Source organism: Carettochelys insculpta, chromosome 2 (genome assembly GCF_033958435.1).
Source record: "Carettochelys insculpta isolate YL-2023 chromosome 2, ASM3395843v1, whole genome shotgun sequence".
Taxonomy (NCBI): Eukaryota; Metazoa; Chordata; order Testudines; family Carettochelyidae; genus Carettochelys; species Carettochelys insculpta.
In genome coordinates this window covers 64,479,548-64,495,700 of record NC_134138.1, presented here as the reverse complement: position 1 = coordinate 64,495,700, position 16,153 = coordinate 64,479,548, and positions in this window count along the sequence as shown.

The window sequence follows — 16,153 nt, the reverse complement described above, 5'->3', positions numbered from 1 at the left end:
AATTGCAAGTGCTTTTGAGGATGGGATTAAAATTAAAAATGATCTGGACAAATTAGAAAAATGGTCTGAAGTAAACAGGATGCAATTCAACAAAGACTAATGCAAAGTACTGCATTTAGGAAGGCCATTGTGCCATGCAAAATGGGAAATGGATCTGGCAGTCATAGCAGATCACAAGCTAAATATGAGTCAACAAAGTAACACTTTTACAAAAAAGTAAAATAAAAAATAAAATAAAAAGCAAACATCATTCTGGGATGTACTAGCAGGAGTGTTACAAACCAGACAAAAGAAATGTTTCTTTTGCTTTAATCTGTTCTGATTGGGTTTCAGCTGGAGTACTGTATCCAGTTCTGGACATCGCATTTTGGGGAAGATGAAGACAAACCGGAGTGATTAAATGTCTAGACGACATGCTCTATGAGCAAAAATTGAAAAAAAAAAAGGGTTTGTTCAATCATAAGAAGAGAAGACTGAAGAGGAACCATGAAAACAGTTTTCAAGTATGTAAAATGTTGTTACAAGAAGGAGGAAGAAAAATTGTGTTTCTTTAACCTCTCAGGATAGGACAGGAATCAACGGGCTTAAATAGTACCTGGGGCAGTTTAGGTTAGGCATTAGAAAAACCTTCTTAACTGTCAGGCTAGTTAAGCACTGGAATAAATTAGTTGGGGATGTCACAGAATTTCTGTCATTAGAGATTTTTAAGAGATAATTAGGTGAACACCTTTTATGGATGGTCAAGATAATACTTAGTATTACCATGGGTGCAAGAGACCAGAGTAGATGACCTCTCAAGGCCCTTCCCTATAATTCTATGATTTAGGCTTCATTTCTGCAAATGCTTAAGAAAATGCCTAACTTTAAGAATATACATAGTCTTACTGACTTCATTGGAAATAATCACATGCTTCTGAAGGATTTGATCATGAGATATTGCCTCTGCAATAATACTGTCTCTTCAGTCCATTGTTTGGTATATTTTTGTATTGAAACCACTAAATAATTATGTATGTTTTCTTTAAACTGAGAACAATAAGATGATCAGTTATAAAACTGAAGGATTACAAGGAGGATCAAGGAAATGTGTGAGGAATGCAAAGTATGATCCCGAAGTTGCTGTCTATGCTATCATTCGGCTCTTGTCTTGAGAAAAGGTGCACTATAATAAGCACCAAAGCTTATGAGGATAAGGTATGACTCTAACCGAGACTATTTGCCCAAACAATCAACCACTTCCCGCTGAGAGGTAGCTATGGTGCGCCACTAGCAGAACTGCAAGCTTGTGACGACAGTGGTGGTGATTAGAATTGTTCCCTGAAGTATCCTCATAAATAGTCTAGGTTAAACACAAAGGCTACATCTACACTAGCCCAAAACTTCAAAATGGACATGCAAATGGCCATTTCGAAGTTTACTAATGAAGCGCTGAAATACATATTCAGTGCCTCATTAGCATGTGGGCGGCCGCGGCACTTCGAAATTGAGGTGGCTCGCCGCCGCGCGGCTCGTCCAGACAGGGCTCCTTTTCGAAAGGACCCCAGCTACTTTGAAGTCCCCTTATTCCTATCTGCTGTTTGGAGAGGTGGGACTCATCTAGTCATGTAAAAGCCAGCTGTGCCAAAATTAAATTGAGAAGAGGGAAAGCGTCTGGGAAATTGCAGCCATTTAGAGCACAGCATTTTAGTGTAAGTCCAGGGGGATAACATAAATATAGTGACATTTTGTCAATAGCTACAATACAGCCATCCACAAGAAAAAGAAAAAGAGCAATCTGCCTTCTGCCCTTGGCATGAAAATTTGCCTTTTACCGCCTGCATTTTCATATTTTAGTTTGAAAAGCAGAGGACCAAAACAATCACCAACAGATGTTCCATACAATCTGCATGGTACATGAATTCAGTTAGCATGCAAATTGTCATCCCTGGGCTATTGAAGTGAACTGCTGAAAAAACAGGAGGCCTGCTTTGCAAAAATAGATAGAGAGTCTGATTAAAATGTCTGGATCCAATCATATGTTTAATTACATCCCATTTTTTATCTCAACTACAGTGGCTGGTAGCTATTATGAGGAAAATATTGAAAATGTATAGGATGCATAAGGGCACTGAGGAGAGGAAAGGTGGTCTGCATTTGATCAACGTGATCAAAGCCCTCCACCAAGTATAGCCCGCCCCATGTTACGATTGACCTTAAATACACAAAATATGATTTATGGGGCAATGTTCTAGGACATTTATCTAAAACTATAATGCTATTAGCAGTTGTCTTGATTTTTCATAGAGATTGGTAAATGGCAGAAGTATTGTGCATTAAAAATTACAGCGGATTAGGTGATTCAGTATTAGGGAGGGGACCGTTCATAAGCATAACCTCTACACGCACAAAGAAATTGATTCTTCTCTACATAGATGTACACACAGCTATGTTCTGTCCAGCAGTACCCTCTCATAATTCCTATTGACTTCAAAACCTGCTTATGCATGTATGAAAAGTGAATGCCATTGATTTGTTGGTAAATAGTCTCAGAGGGGTAACCATGTAAGTCTGTGTCCTCTCAAAACAAAGCAAGCATCCTGTTGCACTGTAAAGACTAACAATGAGCTTTCATGGGAGAGAAAGAAAAAAAGGAAAGAAACATGTGGGAAGAATAAATAAGTTAAGTGGGATGTCTGCCACCCTGTGAATATCAAAAGTGGGGAAACTGTCCTTGTAATAAGTAAGATAATTGAGATCCTTGTTGAGTCCCTGGTGAAATCAGTCTTAGGAACAGATTTAGTGTTTTGTCAGCAACGGGCCATGCCTGTATGTTGGAAGGGAGAGTGAGTACCATACCAAGAAAGGAACATATGCCAGCAGATCAGATGCAATTTGTGTATTTTAATGTTCGAACATTCTGTCCTGATTGTAGTTTAATTGGTCAAAACACAGACTCCTTGACTACCCTGAATACAAATATTTAAAAGTATAGTTCTTTATTATAACAGTTGGTGTGCACCACTTCTAACAGCCTTCATATTTAAACAAAAATGAAAGGAATAAAAATATGAAATGCTCTTTGACTACAAAAACACATCCAAAGTTGTACAGATTCTCAAGTTCTCTTCACTGGAAGCTATGCCAGCTTATTTTTGCTTTAACTGTTTGACACAAAGAAAGGGTGAGATTTTCAAAAGTGCAAAGGAGAGTTAAGCATCTGCAATCTTTGACTTTCAATGACTCTCTGCTTGCCCTTATGGCCTTTGAAGATTGTCCCTTCAAAAGTAGATCCTGTCCATTTCTTCATTAAATATTTCTGTTTTCTGGCCCATACCATTAGTAAACAGTAAGTATTAGTGGACATTAAAGCTACGTCTACACGTGAAGCCTACATCGAAGTAGCTTATTTCGATGTAGCGACATCAAAATAGGCTATTTCAATGAATAACGTCTACACATCCTCCAGGGCTGGCAACGTCGACGTTCAACATCGATGTTGCGCAGCACCACATTGAAATAGGCACTGCGAGGGAACGTCTCCACGCCAAAGTAGTACACATCGAAATAAGGGTGCCAGGCACAGCTGCAGACAGGGTCACAGGGTGGACTAGCGCTTCCAGGGCAACAGCTAGCCGCTCCCTTAAAGGGCCCCGCCCAGACACACTCAGCCTGCACAGCATGCGGTCTGCAGAGCCATCGGCACGCACACCTCGGGCGACGCAGTCATGATGGACGCCCAGCAGCAGCAGCAGCAGCAGCAGCAGCAGCAGCCAGAGGTCCATCCAGCCGCCCCTGCAGGAGCAGTGCTCGCCCTGCTCCATGCCATGCAGGAGGCAGCTGAGCACATCCTTGCCACAGAGGAGGAGCTGCCCGCAGGGGAGGAGGACGCAACCCCCAACCCTGCAGCACCCCAACCACCCTGCCACCTCATACGCCACCGGCTGTGGAGCTACCCCACGAGCACCGACTTGTGGGAGCAGCTGGTACTTGGGGAGTGGGATGACGACCGCTAGCTCAGGAACTTTCGCATGAGCCGGCAGACATTTCTGGAGCTATGCCGGTGGCTCACCCCTGCACTCAGGCACCAGGACACTGCCATGCGGCGTGCCCTCCCTGTGGAGAAATGGGTCGGCATCGCTGTCTGGAAGCTAGCCACTCCAGACAGCTACCGATCCGTGGGTCAGCAGTTTGGCGTTGGCAAGGACACCGTCGGGGCTGTTCTCATGGAGGTAAGAGGACCCACGGAGGGAGGCGGGGAGGCAGCCCTGGCAGGGGAGGGGGGCCCTGGCAGGGGAGGATAGGGGAGGGGAGGGGAGGGGGGCCCTGGTGGGGGGGGTGGGGGGGGAGGGGAGGTGGGCCCTGGCAGGGGAGGGCAGGGGAGGGGAGGGGAGGGGGGCCCTGGCAGGGGAGGGCCACAAACACCCTGCTCACCTGTCATTGGTGCTCTCCCATGTGCTTCCCCTGCAGGTCGTCCGCTCCATCAACGCCATGCTCCTCCACAGGCTCATGAGGCTTGGGGACCCAGATGCCACCATCGTGGGCTTTGCCACCCTGGGCTTCCCCAATTGCTTCGGGGCGCTGGATGGGACTCACATCCCCATCCGTGCCCCGGAGCACAGTGGAGGACGTTACATCAACCGGAAGGGCTACCACTCAGTGGTCCTCCAGGCTTTGGTGGATAGCCGGGGCCATTTCCAGGACATTTATGTGGGCTGGCCTGGCAGCACCCATGACGCCCAGGTATTCTGGAACTCGGGCCTGTGCCGCTGGCTGGAGGCGGGGACCTACATCCCCCAGCGGGAGATCCCTGTGGGGGACACCACCATGCCCCTCTGCGTCATCGCAAACGCAGCATACCCCCTCCGGCCCTGGCTCATGCACCCTTACACGGGCCACCTGTCAGCCAGCCAGGAGCTCTTCAACCAGCGCCTGAACCACGCGCGCCAGGTGGTGGAGCGCTCATTTGGCCACCTCAAAGGGCGCTGGAGGTGTCTCCTCACCCACCTGGATGCGGGCCCCACCAACATCCCCCAGATTGTGGGTGCATGCAGCGCCCTCCACAATCTGGTGGAGAGCAAGGGGGAGGCCTTCTTTCAGGGCTGGGCTGTGGAGGCCGGCAGGGCCGATGTGCAGCCACCCGCTGCCCCCAGTCGCCAAGTGGACCCCGAAGGGACACGGGTCCGGAAGACCGTGCAGGCCCACTTCGATGAGGCCACAGGGTGAACGCTGGCAGGCCCCCCCCCACTGCCCCTCCCATCCTCCACAACACTCCCTGCCCCTACGCCCACACCACGGAGCACCCAACAGCACCCCCCCCCACACTTTTCTTGTACAAATAAAAGCAAACACTTGTTTGTGAAATCAAACATGTTTACTTGAACTCTTCTTAATAATAACTATAGAACTTCTAACTAACTTATATATTATATGCATGTATATTAATATAAAAACAGGGATAACAAGGAAGGGGAGAACGATTTACATGGGGGGGGAGGATCAGACAGTGAAAACGGGGGTCACAAATAAATAAATACAAACTATGTACAGGGCAAAAAACCAAAAAAGTGGGGGGAATATATACAAAGGGGGGGGCCACGTCCTGGGCCCCACGCCCCTACAGTCCAGCGCTGGGGGTGGGCGGCCGGGATCCCCGCCTCGGCCGCAGCCCTGGCTGGGGCTGGCTGGGGGCCGGGCGGACCGGAAGAGATGGCCGGCGAGTGTCAGCTGGCCCCAGGTCCCCCTCGGCGGAATGGCCCTCAGTGGCGGGTGGTGGAGCGACGGCGGACGGCGTGGCAACTGGAGCAGCGGGTGGCGCAGCGGGTGGAGCACGCAGGGCAGGTGCAGCGGCGGACGACGTGGCATGGGGTGCCAGGTAATCCGCTATGTGGTTGAATGTCTGCATGTAGGCCCCCCCATGCCTCTTGGCACCAGGCCAGCGCCCGCTCCTGCAGGTGGAGGCGGCGTTGCTCCACCCGCAGCCGCTGCTCCGTGACCTCCACCTGCCAGTGGTAGAGGGCCAGCATCTGGGTGTCTGTCGCCGGCGGCTGCTGCTGCTGGGTCTGCCGTCTTGCCCGCCGTGGGGCTGGTCGGTCCTCTGCTGAGGGGCTGGCCTGGAGCGATGGCCCCGGAGGGGATTCCGGGACCACTGAAGCCTTGCCGGCGCTCTCTGGTCCTTCCGATGGTGCAGCTGCGGAACACAGGAGGTGGGGAAGAAGAGTGGAGACAGGCGTTAGTGTGGGCCCTGAGCTGTGGCCCTTGTCCCCCCACCCCTGTGCTGCAGGTTCCCCATCCCCGTCCCTGGGAGATGCTGCTGTGATGGGGTTCAAGGGTCCCCCTGCACTGCACCCCGTCCCCTGGCGGGAGTGATTCTCACTTCACTCAGCAGGGTCTGACAGGAGAGGTTTCTTAGGCAACAGATGCCCAGTTTCTCCCAGAAGTGACAGCACAGCAGTCAGAGACAGTCCTTCCAACCCGTCCTGGGGAGAAGACCCCAAGGGGTGCCCCTCTGGGGTGTAGCTTTCCCCCTCCTCAGGCAGGCAGCCTTCTAGCTCTCCCTTCCCCTAGCCTCTAACTGCGGCTCCCAATTCAAACCCAGCTCGGCTCCTCCCTCCTCTTTGTTCAGGGCAGAGGTGTAACCTGCCAGTTGTAGCCCCAGGATCATCCTTAGCCACTGGGAGCTATTCATCTTGTTGCTCATATCTAGCCTGAGTCTCGCATTTGCACTCCCCCCACTCCATCACATGCTGCTGCTGCTGCTGCTGGGTGTCCCACCCCCTCCCCCCGGGGGACCCTAGAGGTTCCGCTCCCCCCTGCCCCGGGGATGGGGCATGGCACTGTTGTGCTGGGGGGGGGCAGGGGCTGATGCACTCCTGTGAGGGACATGCCACTGCTGTCCTTGGGGCCATGGTCATCTGGGCATGTGGAGGGCCCTGGCCATATCTATTACCCCCCGCCCCTCAACCCTGGGGGTGTGCACCGGGGGGGGTACATACCTGACGGTCCACTCCCACGGTCGGGGGACACCCGGGGGGCGGACGCCCGGCTCTGCTCCGGGATGGCAGGAGGAGGATCTGGAGGACGGTGTCGGTGGAGGAGGAGTCCTCCTCCTCCTCCTCCTCCTCCTGCTCCGGTGCCCCGGGGGTGGGCTCCTGGGGGGGTCCCTGGGTGCGGGGCTTGCCTCTGGGGCGGACTTCGCCTCCGGGGCCTGCTGGGGCTCTTCAGCCGAGGTGTCAAGCGTGGCCGGAGGGGAGGAGGTATGCCGGGGGCCCAGGATGTCCCTGAGCTCCCTGTAAAAGGGGCAAGTGACAGGGGAGGCCCCAGATCGGCTGGCCACATCCCGGGCCCAGGTGTAACCCTGCCGCAGCTCCTTCACTTTATTCCGGACATGGTCCGGAGTGCGGGCAGGGTGACCCCGGGTGGCCAGGCCCTTGGCCAGCTGAGCGAACTCATCCTCATTCCGCCTCTTGCTCCCCATTACCTGGAGCACCTCCTCCTCGCTCCAGAGCCCCAGCAGGTCACGAAGCTCGGCCTACGTCCAGGAGGGGGCCCGCTGCTGCTTCCCGGCCTGGCTCCTGCCCTGGGAACCCTGGCTTCCCTTCGGGGGCTTCCCTGAGGGAGCTGGGGGGGCTGCCGGGTGGCTATCAGGTTGGTTGGGGGTGTGGGTGGCTGAAGAAGAGCGCGCAGGTGAGCCGCGTGTTATTGCTGCTGCCTGCACGCTCTCTCAGCTTCCTGCACAGAAAGGGAGGGGGTGGGGACCTTTAAGGGGCCGCTCCACACGGCCACCATTGAGCTGAGGGGCTGGAGAGAGCGTCTCTCAACCCCTCAGCTGATGGCCGCCATGGAGGACCCCGCAATTTCCAAGTTGCGGGACGCGCAACCACTACACGTTCCCTACTTCGACGTTGAACGTCGATGTAGGGCGCTATTCCCATCCCCTCATGGGGTTAGCGGCTTCGACGTCTCGCCACCTAACGTCAATGTTAACATCGAAATAGCGCCCAACACATGTAGCCGTGACGGGCGCTATTTCGAAGTTAGTGCCGCTACTTCGAAGTAGCGTGCACGTGTAGACACGGCTTAAGAGGTGAAATTGCAACTCCCATTAAGTTATGGGGAAACTAGTCTGGGTAAAATCTGGATCAGTCCAAATAATATTCCTTCAGACATTTGGTTCCATTCTACATTCGTTTTACAATGCTCAGCCTGAACCTCCAACTGATTCCTCATCTCTCCCTACTTATAGTGCCAGAAATTCTGGAAAGGGTCATAGGGAGATGGGAAAGGCACCCGGCAGCCCACAGTCACCAACAGTTGTAAAACGCAGTGTCCATCCAGAGCAGTAGTCAGGTATGCAAAAATGGGTGTGTGGCTGGGAGGTCAATTGGTGTCAGGGCCAGTAGCTGGGTTCCTTCAGAGTTCAGGAGCCAGCAGATCCAAGCCATGGTGTTGGCTCAGAAGGTTGGTGAGGGGAGGATGGGCCTAGCAGCAAATCAGCGTCAGGTGAGGCAGCCGCGCCGGGCAATCTAGGCAGCAACAAGCAGCCAACTGTGTATTTCTCAGACTCCTTCCTCTTCCTGTAGTGGCCTTTGTGGTTTGTGACCAATGAGGATACTTCCTGTCCATCCTACCAGGAACCTGGGGCAGGACTGCTATGTGGACCTATAGGCCTTTAGCACAATGGCGATTGGTCATGGGCAGAGGTTCAGTGCCCTGTCGTGGCTCAATGGACAAGGATCCTGCCTAAGGACCTGGCGATCATTACCTCAATACCAGAGTCCTGAGAAGCTACAGGCTCCCCGTCTCAAACAGTAGTGGGCTCCAGGATGTGACTGGATAGCCTCTTTGCTGGTGTAACAGGCCCTAATAATTCCTCCATTTCATCCAGCGGCTCTTGTCCCTTAAGAATGATGTAATAGCCTTCCCAGTTTTGTTTTCTGTCCCAGTGTGCATTGCTGTGCTTTGAAATCTGAGGGCTCAGTATGTCAATCCCCACAAGTGCTGCTGAGCTCAAAGCAGTGAACCTGGCATGTTCCAGGAATTCAAAAAGACATAGCTCATTTTGAGGCCATATACTGGAAAGTGCCAGGATCAGTGGGCCAAGTCTTGGAACATCACAGTGAAAGAGTGGGACTGCCTAGTCACACCATGAAATGGGAAAGAGACTGTAGGTGGGACTGTTGAAGGAAGAGCTACCCAGAGACTTCCTAGAGAGGTATAGCAGATCCCTAGGTCAGCTCTAGGGGGCCTGAATCACAACTTTTGACCCTTTTGTAACCGGCTCCTTGGGTTTGATTACATTTGTGTTACAGCCGGAGCCTAAGATGTTTACAATAGTAACTGAACTAGGGAGCAATTCCTGTCTCTGCTGGGTCCAGGAGTCTCTCTTTTGCCAGCTTCCATCACTACATACTTTGGCTTTTGTCTCTCATTAATGGTTCAGAGAACTTGTTCCCAGCATTGCCAGACTAGGTAGAAAAAGGAAGGTGATCACAGATCAGTGATTTATGTTCAAGGAAAATCAGAAAAGACCGATGAAAAAGAAGAAAAACACACTACACATACCTAGGAATTTGTAATTGTATTTTAAAAAACATGCTAAAAACTTCTCCCCTACCACCATTCCTGTTCCACATATCTAGTTCTGGCCTCCCTATTGTTTTGAAGAGATTAAAATAAGAGATGGTAACACATACTCCACTGTGACATTAAAATGCCAACAATACATTTTCAAAGCAGTTGAGTTTTAATGTTACTTTAATATCACCTCATTACTTGTAAAACTATTTGAGGAACCATTTCATCTTTTAAAAAGTGAACCTTACTTTGTAGACAGGAACTTTCTGTTAAAGTCATACTTGACATCCACTGAATCAAAAATGTTTTGCAATGGGAAGCCGCCATCTGCTTACTATATTAAATATACAGATCTCGGCATTTTACTAGAAGAATTTTCTTTAACAAGGGGACCAGAAGGGCTTGCATGTACAAAATAACTTTTTACTGCAAAAATGTGTACAACATACAGTGTAGAACCAACATGATATTTAGGGCAGAGTAGAAATTTTCTCCTTTGGCTGCTGGTCTGAGAGGACCAGATATTTGATAAGACAAACTGATCACATTTGGATTATCTCAGAAGACTGAGTGTAAAATGGTAGTTAGAGGAGACAGGAGATTTTTCATGTCAACTCCAATGCCTTTACCTGGGCAGCAGAAATGTCTAATTTTAAAAGCAAGTCTATGGCTAGGGATCATTTTTAACATACACACACAGAGGCAAAACAAAGCGTTCTGTTGAGATCAACACCACATGGAACTTATCCAAGTCTCTGCAATTAAAAGAAGATCAGACAGAATGTGCCAGACTTTGTAGCAAGTTTAAACCTCTGCATGTAATCTTGTACAGGTGCTGCTTCCTCTGGCTTGGAAAATTCAAACAGACCAAGTGATCCACACCTGCACTTGAACTGAACATCTGGACCCACTCGCGCTTACTCAATCACTTTCTTCAAATCTTCCCTAAACAAATGGCATTTTAACATGCCCCTGACACCAGAGATTTGTAAACCCTATGCTCTGTGCCAAATTCAGGTTGATATTAAACATGGCTCTTCTTCTTGAACAAAATTCTGTACAGATATCATATCCCAGTAGTATATGTCAATTAGTAAATCCTTGGGTAATTTACAGAGGTCATTGCCACCAGCAGCAACACATCTCTTAATAATGTAGGCAGTTACCTCAAAGACAGACTCTACTGTACAAAAGACTTGTTAGTACTGATTAGATTGCCTGTGGATTGTTGGCTGCTGTGATTCATGTATGATTTTTGCACAAGGAAATCATAGATTGAAGTTTTATGTAGCTGCTTTTGAAAGATTGTCAATATAATGCAAGTGTCAACAAATCCTTAATCTTTGCTAAGGATAATTCTTGGACTAAATGGAGACTAGAAATCTATTGAATAGGAGACAGAGATTGGAGCCATGTTCTCTGTTGATATAAATAGGTGAATCTCCCTGCCCACGAAAGCCAATAGGATGAGAGAGGAAGGAGTGAATTCACTCTGCAGTGAATTACAGAAGATGCTATCCCTATCTGAATCACAAAAATGGGAGATAGAGAATACTGCAGCCTAGCAGGCAATTCGTTGTGATAGTCAATGATATCAGTAAGTCATAGAAATGTCTAAGTCAGTCAGCTGAGCATGTGCAGCAGTGGGAAGTAAGTAATGTGCCACTTCCTCCTCACAGCTTGTAAATTACTATATTCATTTAAAAAAACAGAACAGCAATTACTGTTAGCCAGATAGGGTTCTCTCATGCCCCATTGGAAGCGTGTGGAACCTAAATTGCTTTTACCTCAGAGTATGGGGCAGGGAGGGATAAGAGAGGTCAGCCCTTTGGATGTGGATGTAAATAAATATAATGGAAATACTTTAAAAGATCTGAAAATTACACAGAAAGTCCACAGAGACTGAAACAACCCTGCTAAGCAAACAAACTTGGTGCACTCCAAAAGTAAGAAATAAAGCAGAAAACTGGCTGCTAAAAGCATTCAGGGCAAAGTTCTGTTAATGATCATGAACCCACTTTGCATCTCAGTTCCATGAGCTTTCGGGGGATCTATGTCATCAAACTAAACATGTAACCCCCCAGTGTTTAGCTGTGCAGGGTCTGTAGTTGTTCTGCTCCACCAATCAGAGAAGCCCTGACAACCAGGGGTCCCACCATTGGAAAATTGCTCTGGGTAGGAAGCTCTTCAAATGGTATAAAGCCAACATAGTGGTTCATATAAAGGACAATTTGATCAACTGCAGGGGAAGAAGGGAGAATTTGTCCTCTGGCACGTTCAGTAGACTCATCAGAATAATGTTGAGCTTAGTGGTGAACAGGGCAAGAGGTTTCAAACTGCAACAATTCTCTCACAATCAAGTTCCATCATAGTATTTATACAGGTAATTTTTGTTGCTTTCAATGGGAGCTCCACTTCTTTCATGTTAAGTGGGACAATAATCCATATAACTAAGGTGCTCCTGTAACAAGAGGCAGTCTCTCAACCTCTCTTTCTCTCTCAGATGAGGACCCTGGAGGTGGCAACAGTGTGTGAATCTCAGAAGTTCCCTTCTCTTGGTGAAAGAAGGTTATCACCTTAGGCCAGGTCTATGCTAGAAAGTAAAATTGATTTTAGATACGCAAATTGAGCTGCAAGAATTGCGTAGCTGGAGTTGGCATATCTAAAATTGATTTTTGCCGCTGTCCATGCAGCTGGAGGCCAACAGGAGAAATTCCCTTACTCCTCACGACTGCCAGGATTAGTGGGATTGGCAGCTGCACCATGACAGTCTGATTTAGCATTTCCCCACTAGGCACACTAAATTGAACCCCAGAAGATTGACCATCAGTCCATTGACCTTCCCATAAGTGAAGGTGTAACCTGAGAGTAATTGTTTACAAATGGATACCATTCCAGAAGCTTAGACTTTTTCCGTCCACTTCAAGAAACAACAGCTAATTAACGTTATTTCTAGTCTCCCTGCACTTTCTGTCCCATCCCATCAGCCCATTCAAAACTGTATTGCAGAAGTAAACTTTCTCTTCCCCAGCATGGGGGCCTGAGGCTTTGGATTTGGAAGATGGGAGGAGTCAAAGAGTGGTAGGGCGGGGTAGAGCTGTGAGAACACTTGCAGTCCACAGCTTCATCCTAACACCAGTCCTGATGGAATTTACTAGGTCAGCATGGACTTGTCCTCCTGTGTGCTACGTTTAACACTTTTCATCTCTTTTCCCTCCGGGTAAGGCTTCATCTGAGCCATTTTGCCATGGGAGCTGGTGAGTGTTTGTGGGTGAGCTGCAGGTGTGAAAGGAACAGGTTTTTTTGTTGTTGTTGTTGTTTTTTTAAATTTTTTAAGGTGGTTTTGGCTTCTATATTGCACTACAAGTGCATATGAATCTGCTGTTTATGGGGTCCTCAAACACTGGCAACTTCTCTGAGGAGTGGATGTCCAGACAAAGGTCAGTTCCTCAATGGAAGACTGCTAGAGAAACTCTGCAAAGTAAACCTGAGGAATTCCTAATTCGCTATGCAGGATTAATCTATGCCAGGACTGAAATAACCCTTACAATGTGAATGCCTTGGTATCTGTTTTCAATATCTTGCACAGCACTGTGTGCACTTTGAATAATAGTGTTTAAGAAGCTGAAATCTAAAATAAAATGTAGGAAATGTTTAAAGCAGGGTCAGCAACCCCCCGTACGGGTGCTAAGAGTGGCATGCAAGCTGATTTTCACCAGCACCCAAGACAGGAGCTCCTCCCCACCTTTCTTTCCCCATGCAGCCCGTAGTTAGCTCAAACCCTGGTTACGGATGCACATTGTGCAGCACACGAGGGCAGCCTGGCAGAAGTTGCAAGGAGCTGCTGCCACTGCCTGAGTTTGAGCGGGAGGGTGCAGAAGGGGGGAGAAGGGGATCAGGGAGTGGCTGCCACAGGCATGGGGAGCACGGATGATGGTTCCAGATACCGGTGCTGCCAGCTGGCCAGCCTCAATCCTGGACACAGGAGGGATGTTTGCCCCCAGCCAGCGCTTGGGCTGTTCTGCGCCTGTCAGACTAAGTTCCCTGAGCTTGCTGCGGGGCACCAGGCATTCTGCTGGTCTGGCACTCATGGAGAGAGGTGAGCAGAGGTGGATTCACCTTGACTGACTCCCATTCGCTGGGGCCATTCACCTAATGGAAGCCCTCAGCCAGTAGTTCCTTGGCTGTGCATGCTCAGCCCACCTTATTTCCAGTTGCCTTTATACTCCAGGCCAGATTCACCGACAGGAAGGTGGCCTCTGCTCCTGGGTGACACATGAATCCACCTGCAACCCTGAGTGATATGTAATGATTACTCACAATTTGAATATTTGCCCTCTCCCCTCACAATCTCACAACAGAGGCCCAATTCTGCAGAACACTTCAACCATGTGCTTCATTTCCACCACCTGGTTATGTGCCCTTGACTTCAGGGAGATTGACTGGCAGTTCAGCACATATTTAAGTGATTTGCTGTATTGGGTCCTGACCTGTAACCCATCATTTGTCAGAGTTCCCTAGCACAGACTGTGAGAGAACCAATTATCCTAGTCTACTGACAGGGAAACTGAGGTGCAGAGTAGCCAAGTCTGAGGTTTTCAAAAACACCTGCAGGAGTTCTATGCCCAACTCCCAAAAAGTTTCACAGGATATTAGGTGCCTAAACATCTTTGAAGATGGGGGCCTAGCTCCACAGGGCTTCTTTGAACCTGTGCCCCTGCCCCCAACGTTCCCCTGGGACTGGCCAGTGGATGCGGAGACAGGATTCAGTCGTATGCCAAATTTTAGGAGCCCTGTCGTCTTGACCTTGCTGCCTCCCCTGAACTTTCATTCACTTCCAGCACCAAATACCAAGCAACCATTTTGGGGCTGTTCCAACAATTCCAGGCTTTGCAATGAGGAAGAAGTTTTGTGAAAGATATAAATTGGTTATTTAAAGCAGCAGGAAGCCAGGGAGATCCCCCCATGGATTAACAAAAGACCACTTAATGCTACTGACCTCCACCTAAACCTCAAAGCTCTGCATCTTTATTTATTACAGAAGCTGTTGTAAGTAGGACTGGTAGTGACTTTAAAAATTATCACTGGCACTTGGACCATACGTAGAGGTCAAAAAGTCAAATTTCAGCACGCTGCCTCTCAAAGGTTGCTGACCCCTAGTTTAAAGGAACACGTGTGCTAGAATTAGGATGCTTTGCTTAGTAGTCGTCACTTATAATAGTAGAGGTATAGATGTAATCCATTCAAGTAAAGAGCAAAAGGAACAATAAAATACATTCAAGTAGCTAAATTTTCTGCCTTGAGGAAAATGTATATACATATCCAAACATACAGTAAATGGGCTCTGAGCCTAATGTTCCACATTTAAATTGTTCAAATTTGTAAAAAGCCCTAACTAAACCTCAGCAAACGTACTCCTCTCTAAACCAACCTAATAAGAACAATATTCTTACACTGCTTCTGCAGGTCTCTCTCATACCTTTTACCACAGCAAACCCAAGAAATTTAAGTATAAATCTATCTTTATCAGCGTGGTGAGCTCATGAATTTTTTGATTATAAGCTTCATAGTATTTGGTGGTTTTCTTAAGCCCCAGTTCCTGCATGCTGCTGGTTAACTGAGAATCCTAGACTTCATTAAAAAAAGGCAATTTTTTAGCCATCAAGAGTGCAGAGAAAAGCCTGAAAACTTGAACTGAATGTGCCCTAAAGGCTCAGGCCAGGCTTAGACTATAACTTTATGTTGGAACCATTACATCGCTCAGGGATGTAAAACGTCCACACCTCTGATGGAGACTTATGCTGACCAAAGCCCTGCTGTAGGCAGCATTAAGTCCACAGAGGGTTTCTCCTGTTGACAGAGCTACCACCTCTTGGGGAGGTGAATTAACTACGCTGATGGGAGCAGCTTTGCTGTCGACATAATATCATTCTCACAGAAGTGCTGCAGCTGCATGGATGCAGTGGTTTAAGTGCAGATCTGCACTCAGAAACAATAGAGCCAGCACCAAACAGAACCCCAAGTTTGTTATTTTAAAAAATTCTCTTGATTTTTAAGTCATTCCTGCGATCTGAGCCCTACTAGATGAATTCTGAATGCTTGGATTTGGCAACCCTGCCTTACCTTTGACAGAAGCATAAGGGTTACAGAGTGCATGCCTGATTTTGTTGACTTTCTTACAGCTGTATGGCTTTCTAAAATTCTCATGAAAGCTCTTTCGTTTCAGGCACCCTGAGAGAATTTCTTCTTAACTGCAAAAGGATGTTTATGTTAGAGACCCAACTAACAAGTGTGGGTGGACTCATTTTAAAACATTGCCCTGGAATTTAAATTCACTCAGTATCCAACTTTAAAGCCTAGCCAGTACTGAATGGGGCGATAGCTGCAATGAAGGAAAGATGATCTATCCCGCTGCCCAGCGCTGCAGGCTTGGTTTAGGTGTGGTTGATTTTATATACACAAATGCTGTGTCCTCCCAACTCACCTGTTTTCCTGAGCCTCTGTCCTCTACCCTTCTCACACACACACTTTGCCTGAATAAAACTGGTGAGAGAATGGGAAGAAAAACTCCACAGAGCAAGCTGGGAGGATTACTTGGGCT